Source organism: Pinus tabuliformis, chromosome 9 (genome assembly GCF_031772625.1).
Source record: "Pinus tabuliformis cultivar Carrire ecotype Pingquan chromosome 9, CPIR1, whole genome shotgun sequence".
NCBI classification, from domain to species: domain Eukaryota; kingdom Viridiplantae; phylum Streptophyta; class Pinopsida; order Pinales; family Pinaceae; genus Pinus; species Pinus tabuliformis.
Window position 1 is genome coordinate 629,848,377 of NC_142307.1, and position 12,602 is coordinate 629,860,978.

Here is a 12,602-nt window from a genome sequence, read left to right on the forward strand (position 1 = left end):
TTTCTTCTACTTGTTTCTCTCATTATTCTTCCTTAATCGTTGCTTCCTCTTCCTCTATTTTTCCTACCCTACCTCTAGTGCTAGAGGCTGGTGTTTCTCCAGTGTGATGGCTTGGGTTTCAATGAAGACCTTGTTGTCCATGTCTACAAAATTAGTCCATAACACGGGGTTTCTTAAGTGACTTAAAGGATCCACCATAATTAACTTAATGAGGCCATGGTGAGTAATGCGTTGATGCTTCCCTTCCCTCACCTTCTGACTTGTTTCAATGATTGATTGCAAGAGGAAATGGGGAACACTTAGTCTCTATGGGATTGGTAAGCCTGATCTGAATCTTAACTCACGGGGCAACCTAAAATGATAGACATAAAAAACTATCAACCTCCCCTCATATGATATATACTTGAGAATGTGATAGACCACTTCATCGTAGGGGTAAGTTAGGATTTCTCTTCTTACTCCATTTTTATCTTCTATATGCTTCTCCCTTTGAATGAAAAAGTTCTTCCTATCTGTAACGCTTACTACTTTCTCCTTATTTCTCCATCAAATACCTAAGGGTAAGGTGGTAACTCTACTTATGGTTTTAGTACTTAAGGATATGACCAACCGTCTAATAATAGTTGTGGCACTATATTCCCATTGAGAATGTAATGCCATGGAAAATTCTTGAGTGATGTCATCATCATACCCTTTCAGTTGTTCAAAGAAACCCATCCATCGATTTATTAGAAAAATGTTTACTACATGATGGTGTTGGTGAATTCTCTTTGTGTCTATGGGCTCTCTTCTATTGAATCCCCCCCCCCCAATTTCTCGGTGTTAATTAGGTGAAAATTTCAATATTTATTCAAGGAAACCTCGGTTGTAGAAACAATATCAAAATTTCCTTTTTATTAGTGAGGGAGAAGGATTTTAAAATTTATGTCAAAACAAGCTATTTTTCTGTCCCTATCTTGCCTTTACACACAACAACATCCAAAGAAACTACTGCTCAATTCTCTATTATAGGGCACTAATTTCAGGTAGAATTTCCAATGCAATTGTATAGAAATTGAAAAGGGAGAAAGCCACTTACTACTTTTTGAAATAGCTTGTCATGTGCATGAGGGTTTGAGGAAAATTTGGGTCACTTTGGCTCCTTTCCTCCCTTCAATTCCCTCATGTAGCTTCTTCTTGGCCTTCTTGTAGCAGATCAAATCCTCCTATAGTTTCTCTTGTAGCACCTGCAACAACAGTTCGAAGCAACTTGGTGGCACCCTAGGCAGTCTGATAGCACTAGCTTGTCCTTCCTCTAACTATTTTTTTCTAGAAATGAACGATGGTGAAAATGGAGTCGAGCCTAGTACTTAATATTCCTTTCTGTGGTAAAGGATCAGAGCGCTTTGGTGACATGGCTCATACGCAAACTTCCTTTCTTGAACCATTGTCCCCACTCCTTTTTCAGATTCCTTTTCCCAAGTTCAAGAATGGGTGGTTCAATAATGATCGATGGACAATTGAATGAAGAAGAATTTAAAAGTTTATGGGTAACAATGTAAACACTTTTTTAGTTATTTAAAATATAGTTTACGTATAAGAATGAATTTAATATTTAAACTTTTTTTTAACCAAGAACATTTTAATAATTTAAATCTACTTTAATATTTTGTATTACTTTAATTCATAAATATTTAAAAACGTAAACTTAAAATGTATAAAATAATTGTAATGATATTTCAAAAATATTTTAGAACAAAAAACTTCAGAAGTTTTGGATATTTATAATGTTCCGTGCAGGTATATCAAAGTTGAGAAATCCAATATTCATAAATGGTCTTCCGAATGTGATTTTAAAATAAGTCGGGAGTTGGGCTCTACAACAGGTTAGTGTAGAAATATGGTGATAGAATTGCAACTGCTCAAGAAATTTAATCTAAGTCAAGAGACACAATTCTACTCTACTATTATGTGGTAATTAATTCACAATTTAGAACAACATTGGAAAGCATGCATCAATGACATACACAAGTACACATATTTATCTAGGGGAAACCAACTGGTAAAAACCCCTTAATCCTGATTTCATTAATCAGACGAACAAAGAATATATTACAATTTATTCCTAAGTGAATAACCTTACTCTCTGCTGAATGAAAATATTTGACCCAGACTTACTCAATTTATCCCTCCACATAAGTTCCTATTTCCTTGCACAATTCCTGAGGAATTAGGCCCCTATTTTTTAGGATTTTTCCTCCAACTGATTGTGCAATTCCCAAGGTTGGACCTTTGACTACATGCAACACCTGTGCACTCAAGACTAGTCAAGAATTGATGTTACACTTCCTTGGAATCTCTACCACAAGTGAGAAATTCAAATTCCTTACATGCATGAGATAATTTTGTTTGATTGATCAGTTAACTAGATGATCACTGAGTTAGAATGTTGTCCCACTTTGCAACTGACCTCCAACTAACTCTATCCGTTGTTATAACTAGTTTAACTAAGTAAAGATGGAAATAACTAAACTTAATTGCTACAAATTAGCAATCAACACATGTAAACGGAAATCCAAACCCACTAAATCGAATTTACTGAGCTAACTGAGTGAAAAGAGCCATGTCACCTCAGTTAACTACCTCCAAGTTGTCTGATGATGTGGAAATTTCGAATTTACTCAATTTGACTAAGGCTAAGTTAATTTGAGCCTTTCTTGATACACTTCTCAACACTCCCTCTGAGCAAGAAATGGATTATCAACCAGCCCTATCCTGCACCTGTGGAATTAGAACTCCCCCCTTAACAAATCCTTTGTCAATATGTCAACATCTTGTTCCTCTCTCAGAATGTATTGAGCAACATTATCCTCCTCTGCAAACAATCCCATAAATGATTATACTAGATATCTATATACTTGAATCAATCATGAAATAATAGATTCTCAGAGAGCTTAATGTAGCTCTTATTATCAAAATAGATAACAATTGATCCATCTCCTGAATAAATACTCCCACATGTATCTTTCTCATCGAGATCACATCACATGCTACATGACTTGTAGCCATGTATTCAACTTCTGCTAAGCTGAGTGCCACAGATCTCTCCTTCTTGTTACACTAGGAAATTGTTGCAGACCCAACACTAAAAATTCCACCTAATATACTATTTCATTTGGATGGACTCCCTACCCAATCTACATCTGCGAAGCCACACAACTTTACTCCCTCTATCCATCTATACACTAATCCATATTGGATAGTTCCTTTGAGGTATTGTAAAACATGCTTAACTACCTTCGAATACAATTTGGGCAGCCAAACCATAGCTTGGCTCAGCTAGTTTACTACATAACACATATCTAGTCATGTTTTCATAAGATACATCAGTGAACGCACCACTTACCGGAAAATGGTAGCATCAACCTCTTCACTATAACACCCTCATCACATATCTACCCAAGTAACCGATCAACCAAGGTAAATATGCGATGAGAGGACACTATAATGGAATTCAACCTCCTAGGTGACCTTAAGGAAGTGGAATCAACGGAAACACACCACACAGACTTTCCACATTAGCAACATAACTCTAGGGATCCATCCGAACCATTGAGGTAACCAGCCCCTGAGACCAATTGAATTTTTAAACCATTAATTGCTCGGAGGCTCCCTCGATATGGACATGCATGCATCCAGGAGGCTCTAGACGCTCCCACAACATGGGTATGCATGTGTTTGGGGACTTTTCTCCTCAGACTTGTGCCTACAGCTTCGTAATTTGTGCCACTTTTCAGGCCCAGAGCCTAGGTCATTACCCAAAACTCAATGGCACTTTCAGAACTAAAAGATAACAACAAAATAAGGATACAAATGAAATTAATTGAACAAAGAATTGACTGGACCCCTACTATCCATGACAAGAATTTCGTCAAACATGTCACAAATATGTAATCTACAGGTTTAAACAACAGATCTGAGTATAGGGGTCTCATACTTATATGAGAATCACAAAGAAGCATTATTTCCTTATACCATTAGTTGCATTATCATTTGTTAGGTCGTAGATACATTATTGATTCATTTACAAATCAAAACGTGAGGAGAGCCATACATAATCATTGTCATAATACATGATTATAACCAACATAACAACAACAAAAATATCAAGAATACATCAACCATAGAATCCACATATAAATCAATACGTTTACACATAAGATACCAAGGAAAGAACCTCTTATTAATGAATGAAAAAGCCAACCTGACAAAGGAATACCACATTCGTCTCGACCATAAATTGGCTGAGCCAAACCTCTCTTCAGCCAATCACTCCCGTGCCATATTCCCAGCATGAATGTGGGACTAAAACCAAAAGAACCAACTATGTCATCCCAAGACTAAACCACCTCACCCTTATCAATAGAAACCATGCTTTACCACAATCCACACCAAGTCACTACGCCAAAACAATAAACATGTAATAATAGGCCTTACCATGATCCCCACTAGATCATTAGGCTAAAAAATAAACATGTAATAACAGGATTTACCATGATCCATATGGATCAGATGAGGAGCATGGTGTTGGGCACTCTTATGATTTGGCAGACACATTGAGGAGCTTAAAGGCAGAAATAAGGATTTGCAAGGTAGACAATGACAACATCATACATGCACAAGAGAAACAAGTAGAGGTAAATGCAGTGATACTTCAAAGTTTGTCGGAATTGCAATGACAAGGCCCACTTCGGATAAACCATGAACAGGAGGGCATAACTAATGGGGCATATGGAAATAGGTCTCGTGGTGGTCACATGCCGGATAGAGATGACATAGTGAGAGATGGTAGATTTTTGGACACTCCAGATAAGAGAGGTGATAGACACATTTACTACTCTAGTTCTGGTTCAATTATGCACTATCATCAAAAAATTTATCATGCTAACAAGAGGAGTGACAGTGGATATTTTCCAAATGAGTTTAAGAAATAAAATACACCTACATTTGATGGAGAGATGAAGAAATCACATGATGTAGAGGCATGATTGCTTGGTATGAGGAAGTTCTTCAGGTTGCATGATTACTTAGAGAACATGAAAGCCAAAATAGCTACATTTAGTCTCAAAGGTAAAGCATATATTTGGTGGGAAGATGTGATAAATGTGAGAGGTATTCATGAGGAGGATTTGACTTGGAATGAGTTTGAGAGACTATTTAAGAAGAAGTATCTATCAGAGAGATATTTGATGATAGGGCAAAAGGATTCTATGAGATAAATATGGGATCATTGACAAATGAGGAGTACAATAGAAGGTTCTTGGAGCTACTGAGGTATGTGCCTTACCCCAAAGAGGAGAATGCCAAGATTCACAGATTCATTAGTGGATTACTGATTACATTCAAAGACGGGATTGATTTTGATGAGGCTAGATCATTGGAGGATTCTATCTGAAAGCTAAAGCATTGTTATGAACAATCAACGAAAGATCTGAGACTAAGCTGAATTGGAAGAGTAATGATAAGAATAAAGGAAAATGGGACAAGAAGCGAGCAAGACTTCAGAGTACATGTAGTAAAGAGAATCCAATGCCATATTAGAAGTATAATGCATCTGATAGAGGACGTGAACTTTAATCTGAGGAACATAATAAGGATCCTATGCAGTGTTGGTCTTGTGGAGGATATCATCACAGGAGAGATTGTCCACAACATCAGGGTGGTAGACCATATATCTACAGTGCTCAGGAGGCACAATGATCCATATTTAAATGGGAACGCAAAAAATTACAGAGATAACCATAAATACATAGATGCAGCGGAAATAATACTTCATTTCATTACTATAAAATACTGAAATATGCTTACAAACAGAAATGGAAATAAACCAGCTAGGGCAATGGTAGCTTATCTCTGAGAAGAGATGTGGCAGCTACATGCCTCTGAGCTGTGTTACAATGAGGCTCGAAGGCCTATTTATTGTTGAGAAATAATTGAAAACCCTAAACATCCAAAAACCTAACCCTAGAAGATGAAACGCCAAACTATGGGCCTCGTTTGGGTAAATTGGTACATCAACTTCCCTGGGTCGTAACTTTGGCATACGATCTTCATTTGATGCGCAAAATATCTCATTAGAAATATATATCTTAGAAATACAACCTTGGGAAGAGAAACATCGTTCCATGGGCCCATGTTGCTCCAAATTTTCCCAAAACACGTCGTTTAGGTCCTCAAAACAGCTCCGGAAGTTTAGGACCCGAAAAACTGCTAAATTTAGTAAATTGTGCTACAATTAAGGAAACTCAAAAGCTGAAAGAAACAATGGTGGGGTTCCAAGTGGACTTGGTGGGTGGCCACCAATATCCACCTAGATCATTACTCCCCCCTTAGGAAGCAATGGTTCCCATTGCGTTGAGTTCCTCCATGAGATGAGGAAACTTCTACTGAAATTGGTCCATGGTGAGCCACCCTCCTTGGTGAAGGAGTTGGTTTGCTTTGACAATTCAATACAGTTGGATATTCTACTGTGGAGAGTACTTGATCTGTGTGTCCATGATCCGATCAGTTGTATCTTGTTTTATGCAATATGGATTTAACTCCATGGGTGTGAGTTGTTCTGGAATGTCAAATGTGTCTAGTAATGGTGGAAAGTATGGATGAAGGTAGTCCATATTGAACACTGGGTGCAGGCCAAGGAATGGGGGATTGCTGAGCTCAAATGCATTGTCTCCCACAACCTTGGTAATGGTGTAAGGACCATATCAGAGTCGTCTAAGTTTCGGATAAGCTGCAGTAAGGCATTCCTTTTGCAAATGCAACTAGACTTTGTCGCCCACCTGAAACTCGTGTGGCACCCGATGTTGATCATGTCGTTGCTTGTACTTGGCTTTTGATTTCTCCAGAATGTTGTGGAACTACTGGCGAATATGTTGGATTTTCTTAATGAAGCTGTTTTCCTTATCTATTTCGGACTGGACATGAGTCGAATCTACATGAGTAGCTACAAATGGCATGGCCACATCAATGGGACATAGTGGCTAGAATCCCAAGCCCACCTAAAAAGGGCTATGGCTAGTCGAGTCATGGAGAGCCCAGTTGTAGCTGTGTTGAACATAAGGGAGGCTCTCATCCCATGTGCGTGGATGCTTTGAGTTGTACATGCGCATAATATGTACGATCACCCTGTTCATAGCCTTTTTCTAGCCATCAGTTTGAGGATGGAACGCTGTGGACTTAGTGACTTTGGTGTCCAGCATCGACCAGAGGCTGGACCAAAATGTACTAAGGAACCTGTTGTCCTAATCTGAGATGATAGAATGTGGGATCCCAAACTGTACCGACACTCGTTCAAAGAACAGTTTAGCAGTGGCTTCTGCTGTGATATTCTTCTTGCAGGCCACCATAATTGCCATCTTTGAGAACCTCTCGAAGACCACAAAAACACAGTCGTTTCCATGCTTAGTAGAAGGAAGGCCCGACATGTAATCCATGGAGATTGATTCCCAAGGTCAACTAGGGGTAGGCAGCGGGGTATAGAGGCCTTGCTTCTTGATGGTCGGTTTTGCAATGGTGCAGGCAATGCATGATCTGATGTACTTCCCGACATCCTGTCGAAGATTCGGCCAATAGAAATACTTCTGCAGTACTGACACCATTTTCTCGACACCGAAATGCCTAGCAACCCAACTGTAGTGTGCTTCCCAAATAATCTTGGCACTCTCTCTTGAAGGAACACAAAGGTGACCTAGGTGGCATAACAGGGCATCTTGGAGGTGAAAATATGGAACATGCTGACCCTCCAAGGATGTCTATGCGTGGCCAAATTCTGGGTCACTTTTGTAGATAAGTGGCCAATCAGAAGTCTCGTGCCCACAAGAGTTGAGCACGGTGGTTAACGCCATGATCGGTGGTCGACTGAGACAAACTGCAACATTATTGGTGTGACCCTTCTTATACTTGATATTCAAATGGAACTGTTGCAAGTATGTGGACCGCATCTGATGGCGATCATTCTGTAATTTCCATTGGGTCTATATGAACTGTAGGGGTTGGTGGTCTGTGTGGATGACTATTTCCTTTCCCAAAATGTAATGCTTCCATTGTCGAAAGGCTTGCACAATGGAATACATCTCTTTGTCATAAGTGGGATACTTCCGAACTGTGTCTGAAACTGTCCCATTATGATATGCCATTGGATTCCCATGTTGAGTAAGGACTGCCCCAATAGCATAGTCAGAGGAATCTGTCTCGACCTCAAATGGTTGTTGCAAGTCTAGTAATGCGAGCACTAGTGCCGACCAGAGGTGATCTTTCAACTCCGTGAATGCCTTCTGTTGAGACTCAGACCAAAAGAATTTTTCTTTCGCTCCTCCCTTGGTGACTTGACTCAAGGGCCAAGTGATATGAGAAAATCCCAATACAAACCTACAATAGAAGTTGGAAAGACCTAGAAAGCTGCGGGGCTCTATCAGAGTGGTTGGAGATGGCAAATCCTGAATGACTTGGATCTTCGCTAGATCCACATGCACCCCCCGTTCATCAATAATGCATCCGAGATACTGAACCTAGGTCATGCCGAAAGTGCATTTCTCCAAATTGGCACATAACTTGTGTTGCTGTAGTGTTTGGAGAACTTGTCGGATGTGGTGGAGGTTCTCTTCCCAACCCTAGCTGAGGATTAGGATGTCATCCAAGTATACCACTACAAATGAGTTGATGAATGACCACACAATGTCATCCATTAGCCTCATGGAGGTTGCAGGAGCATTCGTCAATCCAAAAGGCATAAACAACCATTTGAAAAGACCCTCCTTAGCTTTGAAGGCAGTCTTCCACACATCGGAGGGTTTGATTGGTACCTGGTGATATCTTGAATTCAAATCGATCTTGCTGAAATTCTCCCCCCCCCGTTCAGTTGGTCCAGGAGATCATCAATCCATGGGATCGAGTACTTGTTATGGACAATGATCTTGTTCAGCGCCTGATACTCAATACAGAGTCTCCAAGTCCCATCCTTCTTCTGTACCAACACAATCGGGCTCCTTTCTGTACCAAGGCAATGAACTCAGACGGATGTGACCTTTCTGCAACAACTCCTGAATCTATCTCTTGATTTCATCATTCTCCAGAATGGAGCATCGATAGATTGGTCCATTAGGCAGCGACGCACCTGGGGTCGGATCGATGGAGTGCTTGACCTGACAGTGCAGAGGAACCCCTGGGGGGATGTGAAGATGTCCTCGTACTCCTCCACAACCTTTTCCATCTGTAGTTGTCGTGCGGAGGGGCCCTATCTAGACGTCATGGCCACCGTCTTCTTCTTTCCTTGAGGGCATATCATCAGGAAAACAAACTTCTCGATTTTGGAAATGAGCTTACTGCATTGTTTTGCAGTAACCAAAGAGATGGCAGTAGGCGGTGCTACCTCCTGTTTCCTATACAACTTATTTCCAAAAGTAACAATAACAACACGGGGCCTTGATTCATACATAGCATGTCACTTCCACAAGTATGGTTGTCCTAATAATACATCACAAACATCAAGGGGAACAATGTCACATAATACCTCATCTGTGAAGGGCTTGATGTTGTATGGAAGGCTCCACTGCTGGCTTACATGAAGATCCTATCCTTGGTGAAGCCACCCGATGGTGTACGGTTGTGTATGTGTTGTGGTCAGTAAGCCCAATCGCTTTATGACCTCTGTCGAATTGAGGTTCTTTTGGCTCCCATTGTTGTCAATGAATTGTAGTGTGGAGCCCTTTACCCACATCTGGGAGTGGAAGAGACGCTCCTCCTCCTCTAGATCTTTTGGTTCCTCCTTCTGGATCTTCGTGTTGGAAACGGTGGCGTTGGGCTTCGCATCGATAATCTGCTTCCCTTTGTCATTCCCCTTATCGGGTTTTCACTCAGAGTCGAAACATGCATATAATTATGAAACCCTTAGCTCAGCCACCAGCGACTGCTTGGCCCGACACTCGCTTGTGTTGTGAGTGAAGCTCTTATGGAACTCAAACCACTTTTTCGTGTTCTTTTTCAGCTTTGCGGTGCTTTTCTTTGCTTGTAGCTTTGGTGGGTTGTCTTGGGACACTCTGCCTTGGCTTTGTCCTTTGCTCTGTAGTTTGGGAGCACCTTTCCCTTGCTTCAGATTCGCAGATCGAAAGTCTCGTTTCTTATGTTTAAACTTTTGTTCGACCTTGATGGCATATCGATATCTTGTGTCGAGCAAGGAGGTGTTTAGGTATTCTATTTATTCCTGGATGTACTTATGCAGGCATTCGCAGTATTTGAGTACCAAATGCTGCTTCGAATCCTTGATACCCAACTTTGTGCGAAGGGTATGGAAAGTATTGGTAAACTCCGGCACGTCTTGGTCCCTTCCCAATCGTAGTGCGGTCCACTTTATGTATTGATCCTCATGGCTTCTGAAAGGGTAGTACTGCTCCTTGATGGCAGTCTGGAATGAATTCCAAGTGGGTGCGGCTGAAAATAGTGAGCTTGTACTTTCATCCTTTTGCTCGTAGTAGGTTTCCCACGAGTCCTTGACATGGGGGGCATCTTTCAGAAGAGCGAAAATAATATTTTCCCAACTCGAAAAATCATGAACAGAAAAATACCCTTCTAAGAGATTTAACAATTTATTTACGGCATTTGTGTCTATTTTACCCTCGAACATGGGGATTTAAAAATTAACTTGTACCTTAAAGGGTGTGGCGTTTCCAAAGTAGCTTTTGGAAGCCGATGCGTCACCTCTGGGTAGCCGCTGAAGGATCTGGGCAAAGTTGTCCATCATCGCGTTCCTTTGCCACTCGAGGGCTTCTTCGAGCAAGATTTTGATAGGATCTCCTGCCCCCTCATCTTTCTTTTCATCCACCATGGGAGGCCATCGGGATTGGCAAGGCCGGTCTTGCAATGGTTCGACCATTTCAAGCCCTAACTCCTTATATCCCAACCTTGTTGGGGACATGCAAAGAAAAACAAAAACAAAGCAGACCGCTCTGATACCACTGATACAGATTTAAATGGGAACACAACAAATTACAGAGATAACCATAAATACAGAGATGCAATGAAAATAATACTTCATTTCATTACTATAAAATACTAAAATATGCTTACAAACAGAAATGGAAATAAACCATCTAGGGCGATGGGAGCTTATCTCTGAGAAGAGATGTGGTGGCTACATGCCTCTAAACTGTATTACAATGAGGCTCGAAGGCCTATTTATTGTTGAGAAACAATTGAAAACCCTAAAAATTCAAAAACCTAACCCTAGAAGATGAAATTCCAAACTATGGGCCCCGTTCGGGTAAATTGGTACATTAACTTCCCGGGGTCGTAGCTTTGGCATACGATCTCTGCTTGACGCGCACAATATCTTGTTAGAAATATCTATCCGAGAACTACAACTTTGGAAAGAGCATATTAATGTTGCTCCCAGTTTTCCCAAAAAATGTTTTTTAGGGCCTTAAAATGCCTCCGGAAGTTTAGGGCCTGAAAAACAGCTAGAAATAGTAAACTGTGCTACAATTAAGGAAACTCAAAAGCTGAAAGAAACAATGGTGGGGCTCCAAGTGGACCTGGTAGGTGGCCACCAGTATCCACTTGAATATTCCTCCCCCCTTAGGAAGCAATGGTCCCCAGAGGACGTGGACTTTAATCTGAGGAACCGAATAAGGAGCCCATGCATGTTGGAGGATATCATCACAGGAGAGATTGTCCACAACATCAGGGTGGTAGACCATAGATCTACAGTGCTCAGGAGGCACAAATAGTGGGAGATGTTGGGCACAGTATTCCTAGGATCTATCCAACACTAGATAACAGACATGTAGACCGTCAAGAATCTATCATTGAGATGGACGGTAAGCTTTGTGATCAAGTTGTTTCTATTTTTGATTGACCCTTGATATAATTTTAGTTATATTAATCCTGACCTGGTGCATAAGTGTGATTTTAAAAAAGAAGTGCATGTAGAGTCTTGGTTAGTGCAGTTGGTTAGAGGTACAAAGAAGCGAGTTCATCATTGGGTAAGAGATTTTACAATTGATTTGAATGGTATCCCTACCTCAACACAATTGATTGTATTATCATTGGGATCATACAATATGTTGTCGGGGATGGATTGGTTGTACCTTCATAGAACCAAGGTGGATTGTTATGAAAATCCCATTGAGTGCTTGGATGACATTGGGAAAAAATAGTTTTGCGGGGTAAGAAGAAAGCAACATTAGTTAGGATGGTGGAAGCTATGCAGGCTAAGAGTAGTCGCAGGAAAGGATGTGTGTTATTTGCAATGCACATTTCTAGTGACACAGGTAAGGAAGTTGAGGATGAAGATGTTTTAAGAAGGTACCTAGTTCTACAAGAGTTTCAAGATGTATTTCCTATAGATATTTTAGAATTGACACCTCACAGGGAAGTATACTTTCTTTTTAGTTGGTTCCTGCGGAGACTTTGACTTCAAAGGCACCTTACATGATGAGCACTCCAGAGTTGGTAGAGTTGAAGTTGCAACTGAAGGAAATGTTGGACAAGAGATACATTAGGCTAATTGTATTACCATGGGGTGCACTGGTAGTGCTTATGAAGAAGAAGGATGGTACTCTCAGATTGTG